Source organism: Periophthalmus magnuspinnatus, chromosome 9 (genome assembly GCF_009829125.3).
Source record: "Periophthalmus magnuspinnatus isolate fPerMag1 chromosome 9, fPerMag1.2.pri, whole genome shotgun sequence".
Taxonomy (NCBI): domain Eukaryota; kingdom Metazoa; phylum Chordata; class Actinopteri; order Gobiiformes; family Gobiidae; genus Periophthalmus; species Periophthalmus magnuspinnatus.
This window is the reverse complement of record NC_047134.1, coordinates 23,009,601-23,031,032: the sequence shown is the minus strand read 5'-3', so window position 1 is coordinate 23,031,032 and position 21,432 is coordinate 23,009,601. Positions and strand designations below refer to the sequence as shown.

The following is a 21,432-nucleotide window of genomic DNA, read 5'->3' as shown; positions in this document are numbered from 1 at the left end:
TCAAGACACTCAAAGCGCGTTACATCAAGGAACCACTCACCCATTCACACACGTTTATGTCTAGAGCGGGATTCGAACCGCCAACCTTCAGATCAGTCGACAAACACCAAACCTTAACTGTTTAATGAAGGAGTTACTAATCCTGAATCATTCTTAATAAACTATTTTGTTCATTTTTGTTCCGATATTACACTATTTTCTGATCTGTTCTAATGTTGTTTCCTGGTCAAAAAACAGACCTGGCGTTGTGTTTTGTTTCATTCACACATTTTTAACACACAAACCCTGTATATTTAGTACTTCTCTCAGAAAAACACTCTGTTCCACCTTGTGATGTCATGCGGTAATAAAGGAAGTTCTCCACTGTGTTTTTAAGAGTTTCATTTGACTGATCTCATTTTTAACTTTAGCTTTGATGTCTAAGAATATCCCAAAATCATAAAGCCAACACATGTTTCTATAGTTACACGTGAAGCTCCGCCCTCTACGTGCACATACAGTGAGCTCCACAGAGGCCCTCAAAGTTAAAGAGAAACTAAGAGAGGAGCCAGAGGGAGGGCTGAGTCCAAAAACAGTGGATGAGAGGAAAGAACAGAGGAGGGGAGGGAGAGAGAGAAAGATGGACATGGCCCCTGCTGTGGAGTACTGATAAAACAGCTCTGGCTTCAGCTTCAGAGAGAGCGAGAACAAGAGAGAGAGGAAGTTAGAGAGGGAGGAAGAGAGGGAGAGATATGGAGAGAAAGAGAGGGAGAGAGTGAGGAAGGAAAAGGGGAGAGAGAAAAAAGAGATGGGGAAAAAGAAAGAGGAAGGAAGAGAGGGGGAGTAGAAAGAGCAATAAAGAAAGAGTCAGACAGAGAAAGAAATGGGGAAGAGACATAGTGTGAGAGAGAGAAAAGAGGGGGGGAGAGAGAGAGCATGCCAGAAAGAGAACAGAGCAGGGGGAGACCGAGAGGACAGAAAGAAAAAGCGTGAAAGCCAGAAAGAGCGAGAGGGAGTGAAAAACAGAGAAAGGGAGAAGTGGATAAAGAGAGAGGGGGAGAAGCAGAGAGGAGAATGAGCAGGAGAGATAAAGAAAAAGAAAGAGAGTGAAAAAGAAAGACAGAGAAAGGGGGAGGGAGAGACAAAGAGAGAGAGGGAGAAAAGGGGAGAGGGATGGAAAAAGAAACAGGGAATGCTAGAGAGATGCAGTGAGAGACAGTGGGAGATAGAAAGAGAGGGAGAGACAGGAAAAGGGTGAGAGGGAGGGAAGAGAGAACAAGACAGAAAGAGGAGAGGAGAGAGGAAGAGGGACAGCGGGAAAGGGGAGTAGAGAGAGAGAGATAGAGCGAGTAAGAGTGAGAGCGGGAGAGAAGGAAGAGTGATGGAAAAAGAGTGCAAGATAAAGAGAAATGGGATGGAGGTTGACAGAAAAAGAGAGAGAGAGTGGGGGGGTAGATAAATGGGTCAAGATGAAACAGAGGTAGGGCATGTGATGTGGAAGCAGGTGATGAAGAGGAGAAGATGAAGAGGCGAACGCAGAAACAGAATGTGAAATCAGCAGCATAAGTCACACGATCAGTTACGACGATGGGAGTCATTGTATGAGCATCAATGAAAGGTTAAAAAGCCCCCGCAGAACAGGCATGAGCCCGTGGTAATGAGATATACTGTGTCTCCATACACTTTATTACAATGACAAGAACCCAGATCCACATTTTACAGCAACTTCACAACGTCTTTTATGGAGAACAAAAGTAAAACTTCAATACTTTAATGCTAAAATATGCCTTGAAAACACTGCAAAACCATAAACTGAATAAAGAAGTGGACTGAGTGAGTCTGACGTCACCCGTAGTGTTCAGCTCCAGTTAAAGAAGGCTCCTGATTTGTTATTAATGTTCATATTAATTGATTTCCGAACACAATCGCAAAATAAAACCACCAGGATCACATAGAGCAGGTTAATACGAACATTTTAAGAGCAAAATGACGAGCCTGACAGCAGCAGTTATAGAGAGAGGGGACACAGTTTTTTTATGTAAAGTGAATTGAGTCGATGGAGGCGGAATCGCAGCCCATGATCACTTCTCATTTTGCACGTGGCAGCTAGCAGGTTAGCTATGTCAATTTAAATATACAGTCTATGCCCTTACCATTAGAAAAAGGGGAAAAATATATTTCAAGCAGGATGAAAAACTAGAAGTGCAATAGTAAGAACTGTATTAATATAGATTAAAAATAAAAATACCAAAGATACTAATTGATACTAAAACTAGCATGGAAACTACATACTCATTTGAGTAGGTATTGATACAAAAAAGTCACATTGACAGACAGAAATAAACCTTTAATGAATAGCTTTAGAATGATCTTGAGCTGTATCAGAACAAGTATAAGACACATAGTATATAGTATATGTCCATGGACCACTATGGAACCTACTGGACGACTGAGGGATTACACAGATATAAGGCCACATGGGAATATAAAAGAAAGTACCACCTTAGTATCATAATAGAGTTTGAAATTTTAGTGTTTTTTACTGGCAAAAAATGGGTAATCATGTTGTAGAATTATTAGCCATTTTAAAGAATAGAAAGGATAAGAGGAGACATTTGCAGCTAATGAAAAAACTTCCAGAGCCAGCCTTCCTCCCATCATCAAAGAAATGGATTACTGGTTATATCGGTCAGTGTAAATCTCCCAGGGGCCGAATTTAAGTGGAGCCTCTTTTTAAAACTCATCTGACGAATTGAAATTTGTCATGCTGAGGTTAGGCACCAAAACTACCCAAAATGCAACATGATTCAAAATATACCACATGGAGAAGGACCAGTGTAATCTGATCTTGAGATCTGGAGTTAAGCAGGACTGGGCCTGTTTATGCTCGAGAGACAGCAGAAGGGCAGCAGTGGATCTCCTTAAAGGTCCTATATTACACTAAATGGACTCCTGTGAGCGTTAAGCCATGTTATAACGCTCTTATCTCCTCAAAAACATACCTGGAGTTGTGTTTTGTTTCATTCACACATGTTTGAGGAACCGTTTATCAGTAGTCTGTCTACATCTCCAAAGCTCTTCCCCAAGGACACAACGAGAGCTTTCAACTGTGGGAGCTGGAATCTCACCGCCAACCTGTGGGTCAATGGATCTAACCGCTCAACCAATGATGTTTATGTCGAGAGCAAGATTCGAACCGCTAACCCTCGAATCAGTAAACAAACAGTATGAACTGAGTAAATCGCCTTGGATGTCTTGAAAGTCTCTATATAAATCCGCTGCGTGTTGTATCTCCCCGTGACTACTGATAAAACACAACATTAAAACAGTTTATATTTACAGATAAACATCTCCTATCTCGGGCGTTGTGAGATTAATGTATTTTCCGAGGTGAAAGTCAAGAAAACCAAACGGTGCCGACAGCTTTCACATTAGGGCGAATCATCATCAGCATCTGTTCAGCGATGTTACCCACGTCTGCACAGCTGGAGATCACACCCAAACTCCAAACACAACGCCAACTCATCCATCTCAGGAAGACGCACAATCACGCTTCAGACAGGCCTGTTGAGTAGATGCTCAGAATTTTTGTTATTCATTTATTTATTTTTTAAATCAAATCTTTTCTGTTTATAGAGATTCCAACAGTGAAGAAGAGGCAGAAGCACCGCGGGGAAAACAGGGAGAGTTCTTGCAATCAATGGTAATCTATGGCAAAGTTAAAATATAATAAATGTGACTATTCATTCAGCCAGAAAGGGGTACCATAGAGTGTATATAAATGAACATAGTGAACCTGCTAGCCGCCGTGTTCCAAGCAGGAAGTCATCATGGGCGCAGTTCTGGCTCCAATTCACTTTCTATTGAAAAACTGTGGCCCCTCTCTCTGTAACTGCTGCTGTCAGCCTCGTCATTTTGGTATTAAAATGTTCATATTAACCCACTCGCTCTACATGATCCTGGTGATTTTATTTTACTATTGTGTCCGTAAATCAAGATATGAACATTAATAACAGACAAATTTCTCCAAGGTCTCTCCCGCTCGCATTAGCAACAGATTTGATTGACAGCATTGCTAAGTGCCTGCTTCCTGCTAAACCAACAGTGCAGTTACCTTCATTGGTCTTGCTCCAGATTGGCTCTTTGGTTGCTATGACTCTCGTGGACAGAATTCCAAATGTGGATCTTCATTTGACTGTTGCCGAACACTGCGGGTGACGTCACATTCACTTCGTCCACTTCTTTATACAGTCTGTAGAGGGCACTATCTAGGCCTGTCATGATAATCACTATACATCAACTTATCGTTCCATATATGAAAGCTGGAACTATATATTCTGGGGATCATTTTCTTTGCAAATTTTTGAGATTTTTGTTATTTTTGTCATGGTACAATAACATCTGAGCAGTAGAGGGTTGCATAAGTACAGTTTATGGCTAATTAATGGTTCACTCTGTTGTTTATTTTTGTTAGAGCTCATGTCTTTTAATGATGTCTATATAAGCACTAGTATGGTCAATGCTCGCCCATAGCTCCCTCGAAAATGTTTGCCCCACTTTCATAGCACATCCAATCTGGAATGAAAATGTTCAAAATGAGACTATAATAATAATACTAATAAAAATCCATATTATCTTTTATAAACCACTACAGCCGCCAAGTCCATTTAGACTTGTTCAAAGCAGCGACGCAAACATAGCAGGGGGTGTGGGTGCGCTCCATTGTTAAAAAGATGGCAGTAGGTCAGTGGGCGACAGTAGCTGACCCACAGGTTGGCGGTGCGAGTCCAGCACCCACAGATGAATGCTGTCATTGGGCAAGACACTTGACCCACCTCGCCCCCCAGTGCCTGTGTACGCTGGTGTATGAGTGAGTGTGTGAATGGGTGGGTGTTTCCTTGATGTAAAACGCTTTGAGTCTGCAAATATCTTGGGTTTTGGCTTGACGAAAACTTATCCTTTAAAAAAAATATCTCAGAATTATGTGACAGTTTAAAATTTAAGTTATCATTAAATTATAGAAACAAATATAGTACCCAAATAAATTACAGAAAAGAGGGCAAGCGACCTTCCTTTCCGTACTGGATTCTGGGGATGTGGTGTACACGTGGACTTCAGCCTCTGCTTTGAAGCTGCTGGATCCACTCTTTCATTCTGCTCTTTGTTTTATTACAGGTCATGGATTTGAAACCCATCACTGTGTTGGCCATCACTGTCTGTTACAAGAGAACAACACTGTATGAAACGTATCTATAAGGGAGTACTTCAAAACCTGCCAGAACACCTCACTTGCTTGTTAATCATTGATACTGGAACATTTCAGACCAGATCACATGACTTCAGGCTAAGGACAAGCTCTCTTATTGGCTTCTCCTGTATAAATAAAGAGAAAGAAGAAAGAAAAAGTGGCTTGAAGGTGGAAAAGCGCTAAATAAAAATGTAAATATAGAGCCTTTTAACAACAGAGCGTACGTGTCAACAGAGCACCCACACTGAAGACCTCAGTCCCCCCCTGAGCTCCTCCCCCAACCCAAACTGCCTGGCGCCGCAGCTCCTTGTTTCAGTTCTTTGCAGCAAGTGACTGGAACCGCCTACAGCAGACCTTAAAACTCAACTAATTTCTACCTCGACTTTTAAAAACTCAATCCGGAGCATTTCACAGCATCAGTGCACATGCTTTTAAAGCTCTCAGGGGTTTAAACTGCAGCGGTTCTGCAGATTCATGTTTAGATTGATGTGTGAGTGTCTGTGAGTATATTCTGCTTGGGCCGTTTTATGCTGCGTCTTGGTGTGAGCTGATCGACCTGGTATTCAAGTATTCAATGAATAAATACATTTTAGAAGCAAAACATAAGCAATTTTCTTTTGTTATTTGGATGTTTCTGTCACATCAGCTTCAGTACCACTCAGACAATTTGATTTCATAAAGCGGGTCCCAGACTAGAGGAAAAGTGAATGAAGGTTTTCATTTTGGTTTGGTCATAGTGTCAATTATCCTGAATAATCTCAAAATTATGATGTTTCTTCTCACAATAATATTAACACTAAAATTTCAGTTTGCTACAAAGTACTATGGTAAATCAGACCTATTGTTCTTGAGTCTCTCTATAGTTATAATCTCTAATACTCGTGGATCATTATGTTATAATTTGGACATTTTAAATCACACTATTCAACTTAAACGACTTAACAAAATAATAACTACAAAACAGGTGCCTTCTTTCCCTGAGGTTGCTCCCGCTAGAGTTAGCAACAGGTGCAGGCGGAAAGGAACGTTGCCTTGCTCCGGATTGGGTATTTGGTTGCCATGATACTCTAGGTCTGAATTCCAAATAAATTCCTAAATCCCTGTAACTTCCAGCCTCGAAGAGCTTCATTTGACTGGAGCTGAACGCTGTGGGTGACGTCACACTCACTTAGTCCACTTCTTTATACCGAGAAGAGTTTGACATTAATCCCGTTACCTGAGCCTCCTCCTTGACTCACTTCCACCCTCTGCAGCACCCGAAGGACACCCGCCCGCTCATACACCAACCCATTCATCCAACACTAAAACTATATGTAGTTTATCTGACTATAAACACCCACTTGCATTCTCATCGTGTTTCAAAAGGTTAGCAAGCCCATAAAAATTCCCAACTCGATGAAACAAACACGAGAAGATAAATCCAAAGAGTTAAATAGCTTAGGAATGGCTTTAGTTTCCAAAACACCAGCTCCTGTGACTAAAACAATTCACGGCTCAGAGCACTAAAACACATTTGTGAAACTGTGTGGTCTCTCTCATCATTGGTAATTACAGCTTAAGTGGCAGCGGCTAAATTGTCACACTCACAATTAAATTAGCATCTTTAATTAAATACAGAGTGGAGTAAGTTTGGAAATATTTGAAGCAAACAAGGTCAGTTTTAGCTAATATCCCATTTCCTCAGTTTAAAATTAAAGCCACACTTGAGTAAGATCGTACTTCTGCCAGTAATGATGTGAAAAACTGATTGTCATAGATATAGTAATTGGTTTTCTGACTGGAGAGAGCGACAAAGTTTTCATATCGTTGTTATATATATATATATATATATATATATACACACACACACACACACATATATATATATATATATATATATACATACATATATACATACATATATACATATACACACACATATACACATATATATGAGAGAGAGACAGAGACAGAGAGAGAAACCGAGAGAGACAGTGAGAGAAAGAGACAGAGAGAGAAAAGCCGTTGTAGACATTGCAGTACCAAGTGATGGGAACATCAGGAAAAAGGAACATGAACATCAGACACCTCAGTCCAGAAGAGTGAACTGAGATGGTGTCACCTCTGGTCTTGAGCCAGGCTTTGGGCTCAGCAGTAGGAGCGGGTCAGTTGACCTCAGGGCGCTGGGTGGAGCATAGAGCTGCAGTAACTCCCTCAAATAAAGAGGACGCATTGAGTCCACATATTTAAATACAGTCAAGAACGTTTTGATATAAACAATAACATGTTTTATCCTGGTAGAAAGGATAGAACAGTACTCTTTCATGGGGAATTTTATATAATCGTGAGGGTTCGGGTTACATCGCGATAATGTGCAGAACAAAGCTACTTCTCCCCAATGCTCTCCGTTAGATTGTAGTTGTTTTCCCTTATAACAGATTACAGTACTATAAAATTTGTGTAAATATGGAACCTATTCAGAATATTAAAATTATCATTACTCATACCCATAATATTTTTAAACTATCAGCATCTTAATAATTAATAATTATTATGATAATTCATTAATCGCAAGTATTCTGGCCATTATAATAATTGTGCCAAATTTCAATATTGTCCCAAGTCTAAATAGAACTAACATTACCAATCATATGAAGCACCATAAGGGCTTCTCTAGCACTAACACCTGCACTCACTGCACAACACAAACAACCGTCTTCACACCGGGACAACACTTCTGGTGGGGGTCATCTGGGAACTCTCACAATTGTTTGGCCTCAGAATACCGATCTCCCCAGCAATAGCATTACAAGATGATCTTTCCTGTCTCAAAATCTAAAAACACACTCATAACTTCCTACTAACAGCTCTCACAATGGCTAAAAAGACTATATTTCTAAATTGGGAAGACAAAACAAAATATATGTGTGTTTCGACCTCCCATTACTTATATAAATCTTCAAAAGTGCATTAAAAACAAAGTGAAACGTGACAACTTGCTCAGTGTATTCATTACAAAAAGACATGGGGAAACCTTTGTGTACTACATAAAGAACTGAAAAATTCTCAAAATTAAACGTGTGGCTATGAACTTTGTAAAACCATATTTTCATTTTGTTTATTTTTTATTTTGTGAATACCGATTCCATGATTAAAATACAGAAGGCACGTTTAAAGCAGCTCCATAACGTCACTAAAACTCTGTACCAGCAACTCTCCCCCAATAACTGCATTGCTGTCTGGTGCCTCACAAACAAGTACTACTACCCTCACCTGAAGAAACAAGTTTTCTTATACATCCTGAAACATTTCAAAGAGGTGGTGGCCAGCTCTGAAGAGTTCCTCCATCTCTCCAGGGAAGAACTATGTTTGATCGTTGACAAAGATCAGTTGAACGTGAAAGAGGAGAGTGTTGTGTTTGAGGCTGTCCTCAGATGGGTCGCACACACTCCTCAGGAAAGGAATGAGCACTTGGCCAACCTCTTGACAAAACTCCGTCTGGCTCTAGTCCACCCCGACTACTTCACTCAGCGAATTCTTAGCAATGACTTGCTCCAGAACAATGGTAAGTGTACGGCCATTGTTACAAAGACCATGAAGCTGATATTGAATCCTCAAAATAGGGGGTCCAATGCCACCCGTCTAGCCCGTCCTAGGCAGCTCTGTGAGGTCCTTATGGCCATCGGTGGCTGAAGCAGAACAAATCCAACCAACAGAATCGAAGTGTACAACAACCGCGCCAATAGCTGGGTGGGCTTGGCCAACAATGACAGGACACCACGTGCCTATCACGGTAAAGTGTTCCTTAACAGATGCGTGTACATGATTGGAGAGTTCGATGGCAATCACACATGGCAAGAACTAGTACCCATGTGTTCGAAGAGGTGCTATGTTAGCGTGGCTTTGCTGGATGGTTTAATTTATGCCATAGGCGGGTACGATGGTGAGGTGAGGCTGGAGACGGTTGAACGATACTTTCTAGAGACCAACCAGTGGACAATGGTTACACCTATGAACGAAAAGAGGTGCGACGCCAACAGCACAGCGCATAATGGAAAGATATACATTTGTGGAGGCTTTAACGGTGAGCAGTGCCTGGACACAGCTGAGTGCTACAAGCTGCTCACTGATCAGTGGACCATAATCTCAGAGATGACCAACAGACGTCGTGGGGTCGGTGTCATCACCTAAGGCAACAAAATCTACGCTGTTGGTGGCTTTTCTGGGACATCCTGTTTGAACAGCGTGGAGGCCTATAACCCCAGGACCAACACGTGGCGCCCTCTATCTAACATGTGGAACAAGCGCAGCAACTTTGGCATTGAAGTTGTTGATGAGAAGCTATACGTTGTGGGCGGGAACAATGGCTTCACCACCATCATTCGGTGTGTGGAGTGTTTTGATGTGAAAACTGGAGTGTGGTCGGAGGTGGGGGACAAGTAAATGCAGAACATTTAAAAATACTGAATATTTAAAACTCTATTTACATAATACATCCCCTTTAAAACAGACTTGTCAAACGTAACATTATATATACATACATTAGAATAACCTGACCATTAACATAACCACAAGCCTATTGCAGTCGCACACGTAACACTCTGTAACACAGCAGCGTGTGGTCACTTTTATGGGTAGGCAGCAGACTTGGGGTGGACATCAATATTTAGTCGATAACAATTTAATAACAGTTTTTATACAAACTAACAGCAAATGACTATATTTATTTTACATATTATGAATGAATAATGAGCTGTTCGGAGTGAAGAGAGAAGCCCAAACCTTCATCAAGATACTGCACTTCACAATGATTTCTCGTGACAGGCCTAGGTCCCAGCAGTCGCGGTGAACCAACAGATCAAAACAAGAGGGATTTAAAAAATGTCCCCTTCAGAATTGGTGGTGTCAGAATGGGTAAAGAGTACGTCTAGACCTGCTCTGGAGTGCAAATGAGGAGGAGGCTGGAGTGTGTCAGATGCTGTGACCGAGTGGCGCTGGTGGGCTGGTCTGGAACACTTGAATAAAAACCGAGTGCCCCTTCAGTCGTCGCTAGCAACAGGCCGCCATCCTCAAGAAATGTCAGCAGTCCCCACACAGTTTCAAAAACACGAATCATCTGCCCACAACACTGCTACCTGTAATATGGTTCACCAAACAAGCCCCTTCACATCAAAACTACAAGAGGGATGGCGTCACCACAGGCAATTTCAGTTCGGGGAAACTTTTGTCGAAGCTTTGATCATAGTATATCCAGAAACCGTGACTTTCTGAAATATAAAGCAATTGATAATGCAAGTAGGGCCTCTTTCAAAGTAGAACATATGCATTCGTACAACAATTCTATATCAACACAAAAGTGGTAGCATGGCTGAGGGGAGTTTGTGGACAAGGGGGGTGTACAACTTTTATCTTCAGACTTGAATTCATGTTCATGAGTTTGCTATGGGATACAGTACATGCATTTCATTTTAAGTCCAACCAGAGCAGATATAACCTTAATTTAAAGCAAGGGAATTATGGCAAAAAACAAAGTTTAACTGTCAACTGGACAACACGTTGTAGGAGTGAAGACGTTTCACTGCTCACCCTATTCGCTTCCTCAGTCTAGTCAGATTGAGGGGAGGGGCTAACTACACTGAAACACCTAGTGTTTACAGTTTCTGTTTGTAGGCTAGATCTATTGTGCCACCCTAATTGTGCAATGTGACTAAGACCTACTTAGCATAGTCATTCAAGGCCCTAATGAGTGATTTCACACCTATTAGCATCCTGGCTATAGGTGTGAAACCCTACTGTTTTCTATGATTTTTGCTTTAAGTCTGAGGATGTGGTTATAAATAGGGCACAGATGATGTCTAAGGTCCCCATTCCTGTTCAAGGAAGGATTGTCTTTCTTAAAAAAAAAAGCTTCTTTAACTCAAATCATTTCTTTTCTACTTGCAGTTAGTTATAAAAGACCACGCGTCCTGTCTAAGGCTCCGCCCACAAGTCTATGTAACCAGGAATTTCTCTGCAGCGCTCCCCATCCTCCTCACAGAGCAGGGGGCGGCAGATAACCAGAGCATTAAAAACTAAACTAAAACTAATATAACTTGTTAATGCGTTATTTGGGGGAAATACAGTATTTTGAAACTAAAAAGGAAACATGGTGATCTAAATATGCTATGTCTAAGCAGCTAATACACCATAGACTAGCTAGCTAGCTACTAACTAGAGTAGTGTAACACCCCTCATTTGTTTTGTTTCATTCACACATGTTTAACACACAGCCCGTATGGCTGAGTTCTTCTCTCAAACTGAAAACACTTTTCCACCTTGTGATGTCATGGGGTAATACAGTCAGTGCTCCACTGTGTCACTAGAATCATTTGGATCATTTCACCCCTGGAACTGCCAATCTCTACTGAACTAAAGGCAAAAAATGATGGTCATGATTTAGGTCCACTTTCATTTGGGAACACGCTGATGCCGGGACGGGAACTTTTAATCCAAATATCTCAATTATTTACGTCTAAAAACTGGTTGCATTAGAACTGAAATGGGGAAAAAGCTTTTGGTTATTTTGCTTCCCAAAAATGGAATACATTAAAAGGACAATCCAAACTAGATAGACTGGTGCTACTAATGCACTTTAATAATCTGGTGATAAACATTTATAATCACAGCTGCTCCTGTTTTATAATGTTTTAAATGGACCCAAGTACTTATGTTTTGTTTGTTTTTGTTTGTATTTTCTGTGTTTGAACAGGGCGCTCATGAAAAGGAGTCTGATCATGCTCGTTGAGCTTTCTCTGCAGAAATAAAATAAATACATTTGTTTATATAGAGTATCTTATGGTATGTACTTTGTAAAGTTAAGGTGTGTATTGACCATAACTCAAGGACAACCAGGTCCACACTGTATGGTAGCCTGTTCTCTTGGATAACTTATAAATGATGATGCAATAAAAAGTTAAAAGTAAAACTCAATAGATTATTTATGGAGTTTTAAAGTGGCCCCTCTTAACCCCAGCCACAGCTTCCTTTGCACATGTCGCCGGCTGCGTCTTTCAGTTTGAGGGAAGACTAGTCATTTCTGTGGCCAATGAGGCGGCACAAATTGTTACGCACAAATTAAAATGATATTATACAGGAGGGCTTAGTGAGAGAGCCCTCGAGCAGCCGGTCACGAAGGTGGAGATGAACAGATAGATGGGTATATAAAACACATATAGAGGCTGTAGGTGGGATCACAAGCACATTTATAGAACTGCAGGTAATAAGGAGAGAGATTGGGTTTCCGACAGCAACTTTTTTATGCCCCACAGTGTAAGACATGACTAATTGTATAAGAATTAGACTCAGAACAGTTTATTATCACAGTGAATTACATGGCTGTTTTTTCTCAATGTTTAACCCCAAGTATACGTACTTTTAGACTTTTAAAGGGCCCATATTACACTATTCTATGATCTATGTTCTAATGTTGTTTCCTCATCACAAACAGACCTGGAGTTGTGTTTTGTTTCATTCACAAGTGTTTAACACACAAATCCTGCATATTTACGCTGAGTTCTTCTCTCAAACTGAAAACACTCTGTTCTACCTTGTGATGTCATTAAACTCCATACAGCCTCACAAGAATTATCTGGATGATTTCAGCCCTGGAATTACCCATCTCTACTGAACGAAAGGTAAAAAAAGCTGTTAATTTGAAAACTGCTTCATGACATCACAAGCTTCATTTGACTGGATTTGAACGTTATAGGTGACGTCACACTCACTTAATGCATTTCTTTATACAGTCTATGGTGAGGAGACATAAAGAGACCCTGACTCAGAGCTTCCACCTAAGGAAGAGAGCGGTGACTCCTCTTCAGTACGTTACACTCTTACGGTGAGTTCAAAAATTATGTATGAAATTTTCTCCTTATTAAAGCGGAAGGTGTCCTAACTTGTGCAGTGCTCTTCGTGGTTTAGGCTGAGTCATGAGCAGAGAGCTGGGATGAGAGTGCCTGGGATGGAAGCATCAGGCTGGGGTCAGAGGCACCGTGTGTGGACTCCCGACTGGAATGTGCTGAGCCATCTGGCACTACTGAACCAGGGACCACAGCCATAAGCAACTTTCTACTGCAAAACTTTGTTGGATCAGACTTACAAAAGGTGTAGTGCCCCCCGGGGGAGCCACATGGAAAATATTTTGTCACAACAATGAATCATCTTTAGGGTTTCCAGCATTTTCAAAGATTTTAGTGGTAAATATGGAAGTTCTGATTTATAGCAGTGGGTTTGTACTAATAGTGCCTGTATAGTACTGTCATTTTTCATTTAAAATCTGTGTAATTATTCAAGGGCTCAACTTCCAAACTATTCCAAACACTGATGCAGAATTAAAAATTCAAACCAATTTTGTATAAATATATTGAACTTTTTGAACGCCAAAGCAGATACGGACAAATTTCTATGTTTTGTGGTGTAAAGCATGCAGAATTAACCAATTTAATTTATCTTAGTGGACTGAGTGTGACGTCACACATAGCATCCGGTTCCAGTCAAATGAAGCTCATCGAGGCTAGAACAGTTATGTATCAACATCTGCATTGTCTTTTACCCCTAGATTATCTCTACTATTTGTGAGTTTCATTTACTCTGTAGCATCTGCAGGACTGCAAATTAGGATATTTGAACCCTCCTTGTCAAAGCCTGATCTCAGAAGCTAAGCAGAGCAGGGCCTGGTTTGTACTTGGATGGGAGACCGCTGGGAATACGAGGTGCCACAGTAGGCGCCACTGGCAAAGCTGACGTTGTGTCCTTAGGCAAGACACTTCACCCACATTGCCTAGTATGACTGTGGTGTGTACATGTGAGTGTTTGGTGGTGGTCAGAGGGGCCAATGGTGCAGACTGGCCACACTTCTGTCACTCTGCCCCAGGGCATAGAAAAACCCAATACAGCATTTATGCAGATTTGTGAGCTGAACGCAATGATATGCAAATCATGGCACAATCTCCCAAAATGGCTCGCTAGCGCCCTCTTGACATTTTATTTTCAAAAATTCATTTATGACAATCGATTTGCCATGCACTTGTGAAAAAATTCACAGGGGCCTTATTTGTGATGGGGCACAATGTGAGAAAGTCACATGACTCCAGCTCTTATGGTTCAGGAGAGAAATAATGGGTGAAAAAAACTTCCATTATTATTATTATTTATTATGATTAGGCCCCAGCCTGGGACAACATCCCGAAGAGGGACTAATAAACACGTCAGGAGCCCAAATGGCAAAAATCAAGTCATAAACACAACCTGACATGCCAGAGACTGGTATCAAAAATTAGAACTCAATGAGCTTTAATTGTGACTGAAAACCCCGAGAAAAAAATAATGACGACTCAGTAGCGCCCCCTCAAATTTGATTTTCATGGAGCCAATTGGAGCTCGGCCCGGAAAAAATGAACGTAAAAGTCTGAAACTTGCATCAAAAAATAACAAATGTTAGGACAGGATGAAAAAAATTACATTATGGCCCCGGCCTAAATTGTACAGGAGGTCGGCCATATTGGATCAAACCCAGGAATGACAAAAGCGCATGCCTTGACATTTAGGACATCTCCTCACACAGTTTTCATCGCAAACACTTCAAATTTGGCCAAAACCCACTAAACCCATGTGCAATTAAAATTATCAGTTACATTTTGAATTTGACTTTGGGTGTGGTTATGGTGAATTTTCAACAAAATAGCTATTTTTGGGAAAAAAATAAATAAAAAATTCTCTCTACACATTTTTTGTTTGGAAAAAGCCAATAGAGTGCTTATGTAGATCTGCAGATATGCAAATCAAGGTGGTATCTCACAAAATGGCTCTCAATGTGCCCTCTTCTAATTTTATTGTCAAAAATTAGTATAACACAATATATTTGTCGTGAACTTGTGAAAAAATTCATAGGTGTGTTATTTGTGATGGGCCACAATATGAGAAAGTCACGTGACTCTTGCTTTTATGGTTTAAGACATGGGCAAACTGCGGCTCGGGGGCCTCACACGGCCCTTTGAGCTTATTAATCCGGCTCGCCAAATGTGACCAAATTATATTAAAATAGGTAAGGGTAAACCTTGTTCAAAGTTTTTCTGCTGTTTATTTAGCTGAGATGTAATCAATTAATGAGACTTGCATATTCATGCTTTGCTTCATGTTACAGGCCAAATCTCTAATGTAATATATACATATATTACATATACATATATTACATATACATATATTACATATACATATATTACATATATTACATATTCTGCACATCATCATCACTGAACAAAAAAGCCAATGAAGACATACCTCTATTTCCAACTGTGTAAGTATGAAATTGTCATAAATAGCGTCATTGGAATGAATGTAGTATTACACAGACATAAATTTTAGGGGGAGATGTAAGTGGGAACAAAAAGGCAGGATCTTCATGGTGGCGTTTACCCCGCGGTTGCAAAAGGTTTATTCTAACGTCTACAGCTCAAATCTGATCTGTTCACGTCTCTGCACTGGCTCCTGTGGCTCAGAGAATAGACTTTAAAGCAGCTCTGCTTGTGTATAAGTCTCTCCATGGCCTAACACCAAAGTACATCTCCCACATGTTAGTGCCATATGAACCATCTCACACTCTGAGGACTTCAGAGACCGGCCTCCTGATGTAGTCCTGATATAGTCCAGGCTGTGTCCTGGTTCAGTCCTGGTTTAGTCCTGGTTTAATCCCAGCCTCCTTGTGCTCAGAGTCAGGCCTAAACATGGGGAATCAGTGTTTCAGTTTTATGCAGCTAAAACCTAGAACACGTCTTCCTGAAGATGTGAGACAGGCCTCTACTTTGACAATGTTTAAATCCATCCTCAAAACAGTTCTGTTTATCTGTGCATATGACTGAAACATTTTTATGCTGCACTCTTCTTTTTTAATATTAAATTTATGATTATTTATGTTTTAATTTATTTGTGTTGTGATTTTAATGTATTTCTTATCCTGTAAAGCTCTTTGAATTACTACAAATAAACTTGCCTTACATAAAAATGGCAAAAATCTTCCCATTTTTGCAAAGAAATACTGAGCACCAAAATATATAGCTCCAGGTTTGATATATTGAACTATAAGTTGATATAATGATTATCGTGACAGGCTTAACTAGCTCCTTCCATTGTGATAAAATGGGTGTTCCCACTGAAAACAACATTACAGCTATAAACCACACAGAAATAAACAACTTACAGGTACATAACAGAGAAAAACTGTATATTTCAGAATCTTGCATTTACTAACCCATGAGCGCTGCATGCTAGGTTATAACTTTCAAAATATGGCGTTTAACTACCAGCAATTTGTCACAGCTTCATGCACAAGGCCCCATCGTCTCTAAATCAAAGTTCTCTCAAAGTACGCAGTAATGGATGGGATGATTTATAAATCTAACAGCTTGGCGCCATCAGTAAGTCACTGTCTGACATGTTCTGAAATGCACTCAAACACTCCGTAAGCTAGCACAGAGCAGCAGCCTCAGCGTGCTCCCGAGGCAACAACAGACAGGGTTTCAATACAATTAGCCACATGCAGAATGAAGCTGCCAATTACGCGGCGTTATTATCACTTCCCAGCAGTCAAATGATCAATTATTGTCAGCAGTCAAATCATGCTAATCACATCACAATACATCAACATTTGGACAGCTTAACAGCTTATTTATTTTTATTTATTTATTTGATAGGGACAAGTCTAGTAAGTGAAAAATGTACATCTGTCAACTGGACAAAACGTTGGTAGGAGTGAAGATGTGTTAGCGTCAGTGTAGTTAGCTCCTCCCTTCAGATAAATATAAGGCAGTGTCCACCAGTAATCTGACCAGAACTGAAGAAGCGGCTTGATTGAGCAGCGAAACGTCTTCACTCCAACAACTTTTTGTCCAGCGTATACCTGGACAACTGAGGGATTACACAGATATAGGGACAGGTCTGTACATTAGACATGTAACTTACAACATTTACAGCCAAAGCTAATTCGTCGCTAGAAGGGCAGATTAGGTTTATCAGTGAGGACACATTAAAACATATTTAAATTCATGTTTAAAACTACCCCAGCCAAAGGTCCAGCTTGAGCTCAGGGCTTAAGAAGTTCCAGAGTGCAGCATTTTGGACAGAGAATGCTTGTCTTTGAATTCAGTTCAATGTGAAAAGATTGAGGTAATGTTTAAGCTTACACGAATAACCCTCTCTGGCGTGAATAAAGCTATAAATGTTCCTCGTGTTTTGTCTTAATTAAAACTGCCAATCAAACGCAAAGGTACAAAAGGAGTAAAAAGTTATAGACAGGGCTGTTGACAGATATTTGTGGGCCCAGGGCAAGAAACCTCACACGGGCCCCCTCTAATATAAATTAATAGGAGCAGGGTCCAATTCTGGGCCTCTACGACCCTGGGACCCGGGACAAAAGACCCCTTTATCCCCCCTGTCGACTCCCCTGGTTATTTGTTTGAATTGTAACTATAGTACTATAACTAAACAACTACACAAATTAAAATTACTATCTTAAAATGTATAGCAAATTTATGAAGAGATTTTTGGTTTTTTTTAACTTTCACAATTCATGTAAACTTTGTACCATTCTGATTCAAGATGTCAGCTGCTTTTTGTTCATACTTCAGTGTAATTGGTTAAATCTGTTTGTCACTCACAGAATAAAAGGAACAGATGGGGGAAAGAGTCTTGAGCATAAACACTGGATCACAATACGACAGGGAGCAGATCACAAATCAATGTCATGTTGCCTTAACCAGTGATTCCTAAAGCGGGGTCAGGGGGGGCCATAGGGGGCCTCAGAAGCACTGCAGGGGGCCCCAAAGGTTTTCCATGCAACAAGCAAGCAAGAAGTTTTAAATCAACTTTACTTAAGATATTTGTTTGTGTTTCTTTACAGTATTCAGTAAATCGAAGGAGAAAATATTACATAATGTTTTAAATGAAGTGTAAAATATTAGTGAGGCCCTGTGTGATCTTCGATAGGGGGCCCATGGGACAGCAGACTTTGGGAATGTCTGTCCTAGACCTGCCACGAACCAAATAGACCAGTTATACACATGGCTACTTGAACAATGCCAACTCATTTCCCTAAGAGGTCAGAAAATGTGTTATACTTCTGATTTATAAAGCAGCTGTTTGGGAATAGTGAATATTTACCCCAAAACTCCGGTAACCTCTGGACATTAAACAGCTCCAGATTAGTATGCAAAACAGAACATACACAAACAAAATCATCCATGCACAGACGTGGCACTTCTCCAAAGCGCCTTTCTGAAACTCGGCAGATTAAAAACTCACATCTCTACTGCATTTTTTCAGTTTTTTTTTTGCATACAATTAAATATGATTTTTACTCCATCAAAGGACGTCCAGCTGATTACACTCGTAAATGCTCCTAAATGGGAAGTGACTGAGATGGAAACATAAACTGTATATATAAATGGACATAGCTAACCTGCTAGCCGCCGCATTTCAATTAGGAAGTGATCATGGGCGCACATCCGGCTCCATCGACTCCAATGCACTTTCTGTTGAGAAACTGTGGCCCCTCTCTCTTAAACTGCTGCTGTCACACTCGTCATTTTGGTCTTATAATGTTCGTCTTAACCCGTGCTACATGATCCTGGTGGGGTTTTTTTTCGCTATTGTCTCCATAAATCAAGATAAGAGACAAATCAGGCTCTTTCTTTCCTCTCGGCTCCAAATTCGCCCCATAACTTCTAGCCTCGATGAGCTTCATTTGACTGGATTCGAACACTATAGGTGACGTCACACTCACTAAGTCCACTTCTTTATACAATCTATGGATGGAAACAAAATTTGATAGGAGTGTAGGCCTCGAGCGACACCGCAAATGAAAATCTTGATATCCGAAGCTGCAAAATAAGTTCGTCACGAGTTCTGTTATTCAACAAAACCAGATTATTCTGACACTGAGGCCGGCTTCAGACTGGCCTATAATAAAGAGTAAAGAGAGAATGGCAACTGTTCATTACTACGGCTTTGTGTGGTCCTCAGTGGTTTGATAAGGCACTGAACTCATTTCCTATAATTTTATACCTCAAAAAGACCTCGGCCGTCAATAGGATTTGGTATTCAAATGATTGAGTTACAACTTATCTTCACTTTCGAAACGGCTCCTGACACGCGGGCGCAAATCAGCCTCCTCGTTTAGGCTACAGTGGAAATATTGGCTCGTCTTAATTTGCATTTTAAAGAAAAGTAATTTATTTAAGAGTAATCTGATGTACACAATGTGGTGTTATGCATTTGATGTAATAATAATAGTTGGGTTTATTCTCCCGTGTGTGTGCGCTCGTCTACAGGACAAACACTGAGACGTCACTGTTCGGGAAATTATTTATTGGCCCACTAGGGGGAGTTAGTTCTGCAGCACTCAACATGTAAAAACAAAGAGGAGAAGAAGAGGAACAGGGCATTTTGAGCTTTAGAGATGTAAACTAATAATAAAGTGTTACTCAAACGTGTGAATGAAACGAAACACAACTCCAGGTCTGTTTTTGAGCAGGAAACAACATTATAACATGATTTAAAGCTCACAAGCGTCCATTTTGCGTAATATAGGACCTTGAGTGTGTTATTTTGTCTTGTATATTTGGAGTATAGATTTAGTCAAAGTTCATTTAAATTCTATGACCTTATTTATATGCATGCCTTTTATTTTATTCCATTTTCTTTCCATATAATTATCACTCATTTAATTATTTACATTGCAAAATATCCCCAAAGCACGTCTAGTTTATGAGTTTTGTTTTTATTCTGCTTCTAGTGCAGATAAAGCCAAATGGCACAGTTAATACGAATGTTTTACCACTTTCTACATTATATCTCCATACAGAATATAAAAAGTAAATTACTATGTTGTTTTATTTTTATTTTATATTCAAATTCTCAAAGTATCCAAATAGTAGTTTTTTCTTTACTACGTAATTCCATGATGTATGGTTATTTTTACTATTTTTACATTTTATAGACAAAGAGAAGATGTCAAAGTAAGAAGTAAGATGTATGGAATTACCTACTAAATATTTTCTGACAAAGCAAAAGGTGGACACTTTGAGGTTTTCAAGAGAACATATAAAAATATATATGTACTTCATATATTTGGTGTCTTTATTAATTAAATCTTTTATTTAAAAAAAAAAAGAAAAAAAAACACTGAATGAGAGTGTGTGTCCAAACTTTGACTCGTTCTGTAGATTTAGGAGGTCTTTATTTGATTGTGAGATTGTTATAATTGAATCGAGCTCATCCACCGTGTTGAGCCCCGTTCAGGCCTGACAGCTCATCTCTGAACATAAATACAAATACTGTCCTGTCAGATTAGCAGAATGATATAAGACCTGTTGTTATACACTCAAACTTTACACACCAAGTACAACCAAAGAAATGATTTGTCTTTTGGAGAACCACCAGATCTAAACCAAGTCTATAACAGGACTATTCCAGATCTATTCAGGGTCTAAACCAGGTCTAATCAGGGATGAAAACAGGACTAAACCAGGTGTAAAAAGGCCGATATCACACTATTCTCTGATCGATGTTATTGATGTTGTTTCCTCATCACAAACAGACCTGGAGTTGTGTTTTGTTTCATTCACACATGCTGAGAGTTCTTCTCACAAACTGAAAACACTCTGTTCCACCTTGTGATGTCATGTGGTAATACAGGAAGTGCTCCACTGTGTTTTTAAACTCCAAACACCTTCACAAGAATCATTTGGATATTTTCAGCCCTTGAATTGCCCAATCTCTACTGAACTAAAGGTAAAAAATATCTGTTAACATGATGGCTACATTTGGAACAGAGCATTCTGAGCTTTGTCAATGTCGATGGACTAATAATAAAGTGTTACTCAAACATGTGTGAATGAAACAAAACACAACTCTGCGTATGTTTTTGTTGAGGTAACATGACTTAAAGCTCACAAGAGTCCATTTTGCTGTCATTTAGCAGATTGCATAGAGAATCCAAGCAATTAGTATTGTCAGAAAAGCCAGTGCTGTAGATTAACAACTGAGACACAATAAATAATTGAGATGTATGTAACAAAACGCTAACAAACTTTATGCTAACAAGGAGATGAAAGTCACATTAAGGTCACATTCATCTTATTTAGTCTGGAGCGTCTGAGCCTATGTAACTTTCTTTATCAAAAGCCAAAGCCCGC

General features: G+C 39.9%; 1 protein-coding gene and 1 pseudogene across 1 annotated transcript in view; one reads left to right on the top strand and one right to left on the bottom strand.

Annotated features, from left to right (window-relative positions):
• Nucleotides 1-21,432, bottom strand: part of ipo11 (importin 11) — a 239,648-nt gene that overhangs the window by 20,505 nt on the left and 197,711 nt on the right. The window lies entirely within an intron of this gene.
• LOC117375647 (kelch-like protein 10) lies at nt 8,354-9,649 on the top strand (annotated as a pseudogene).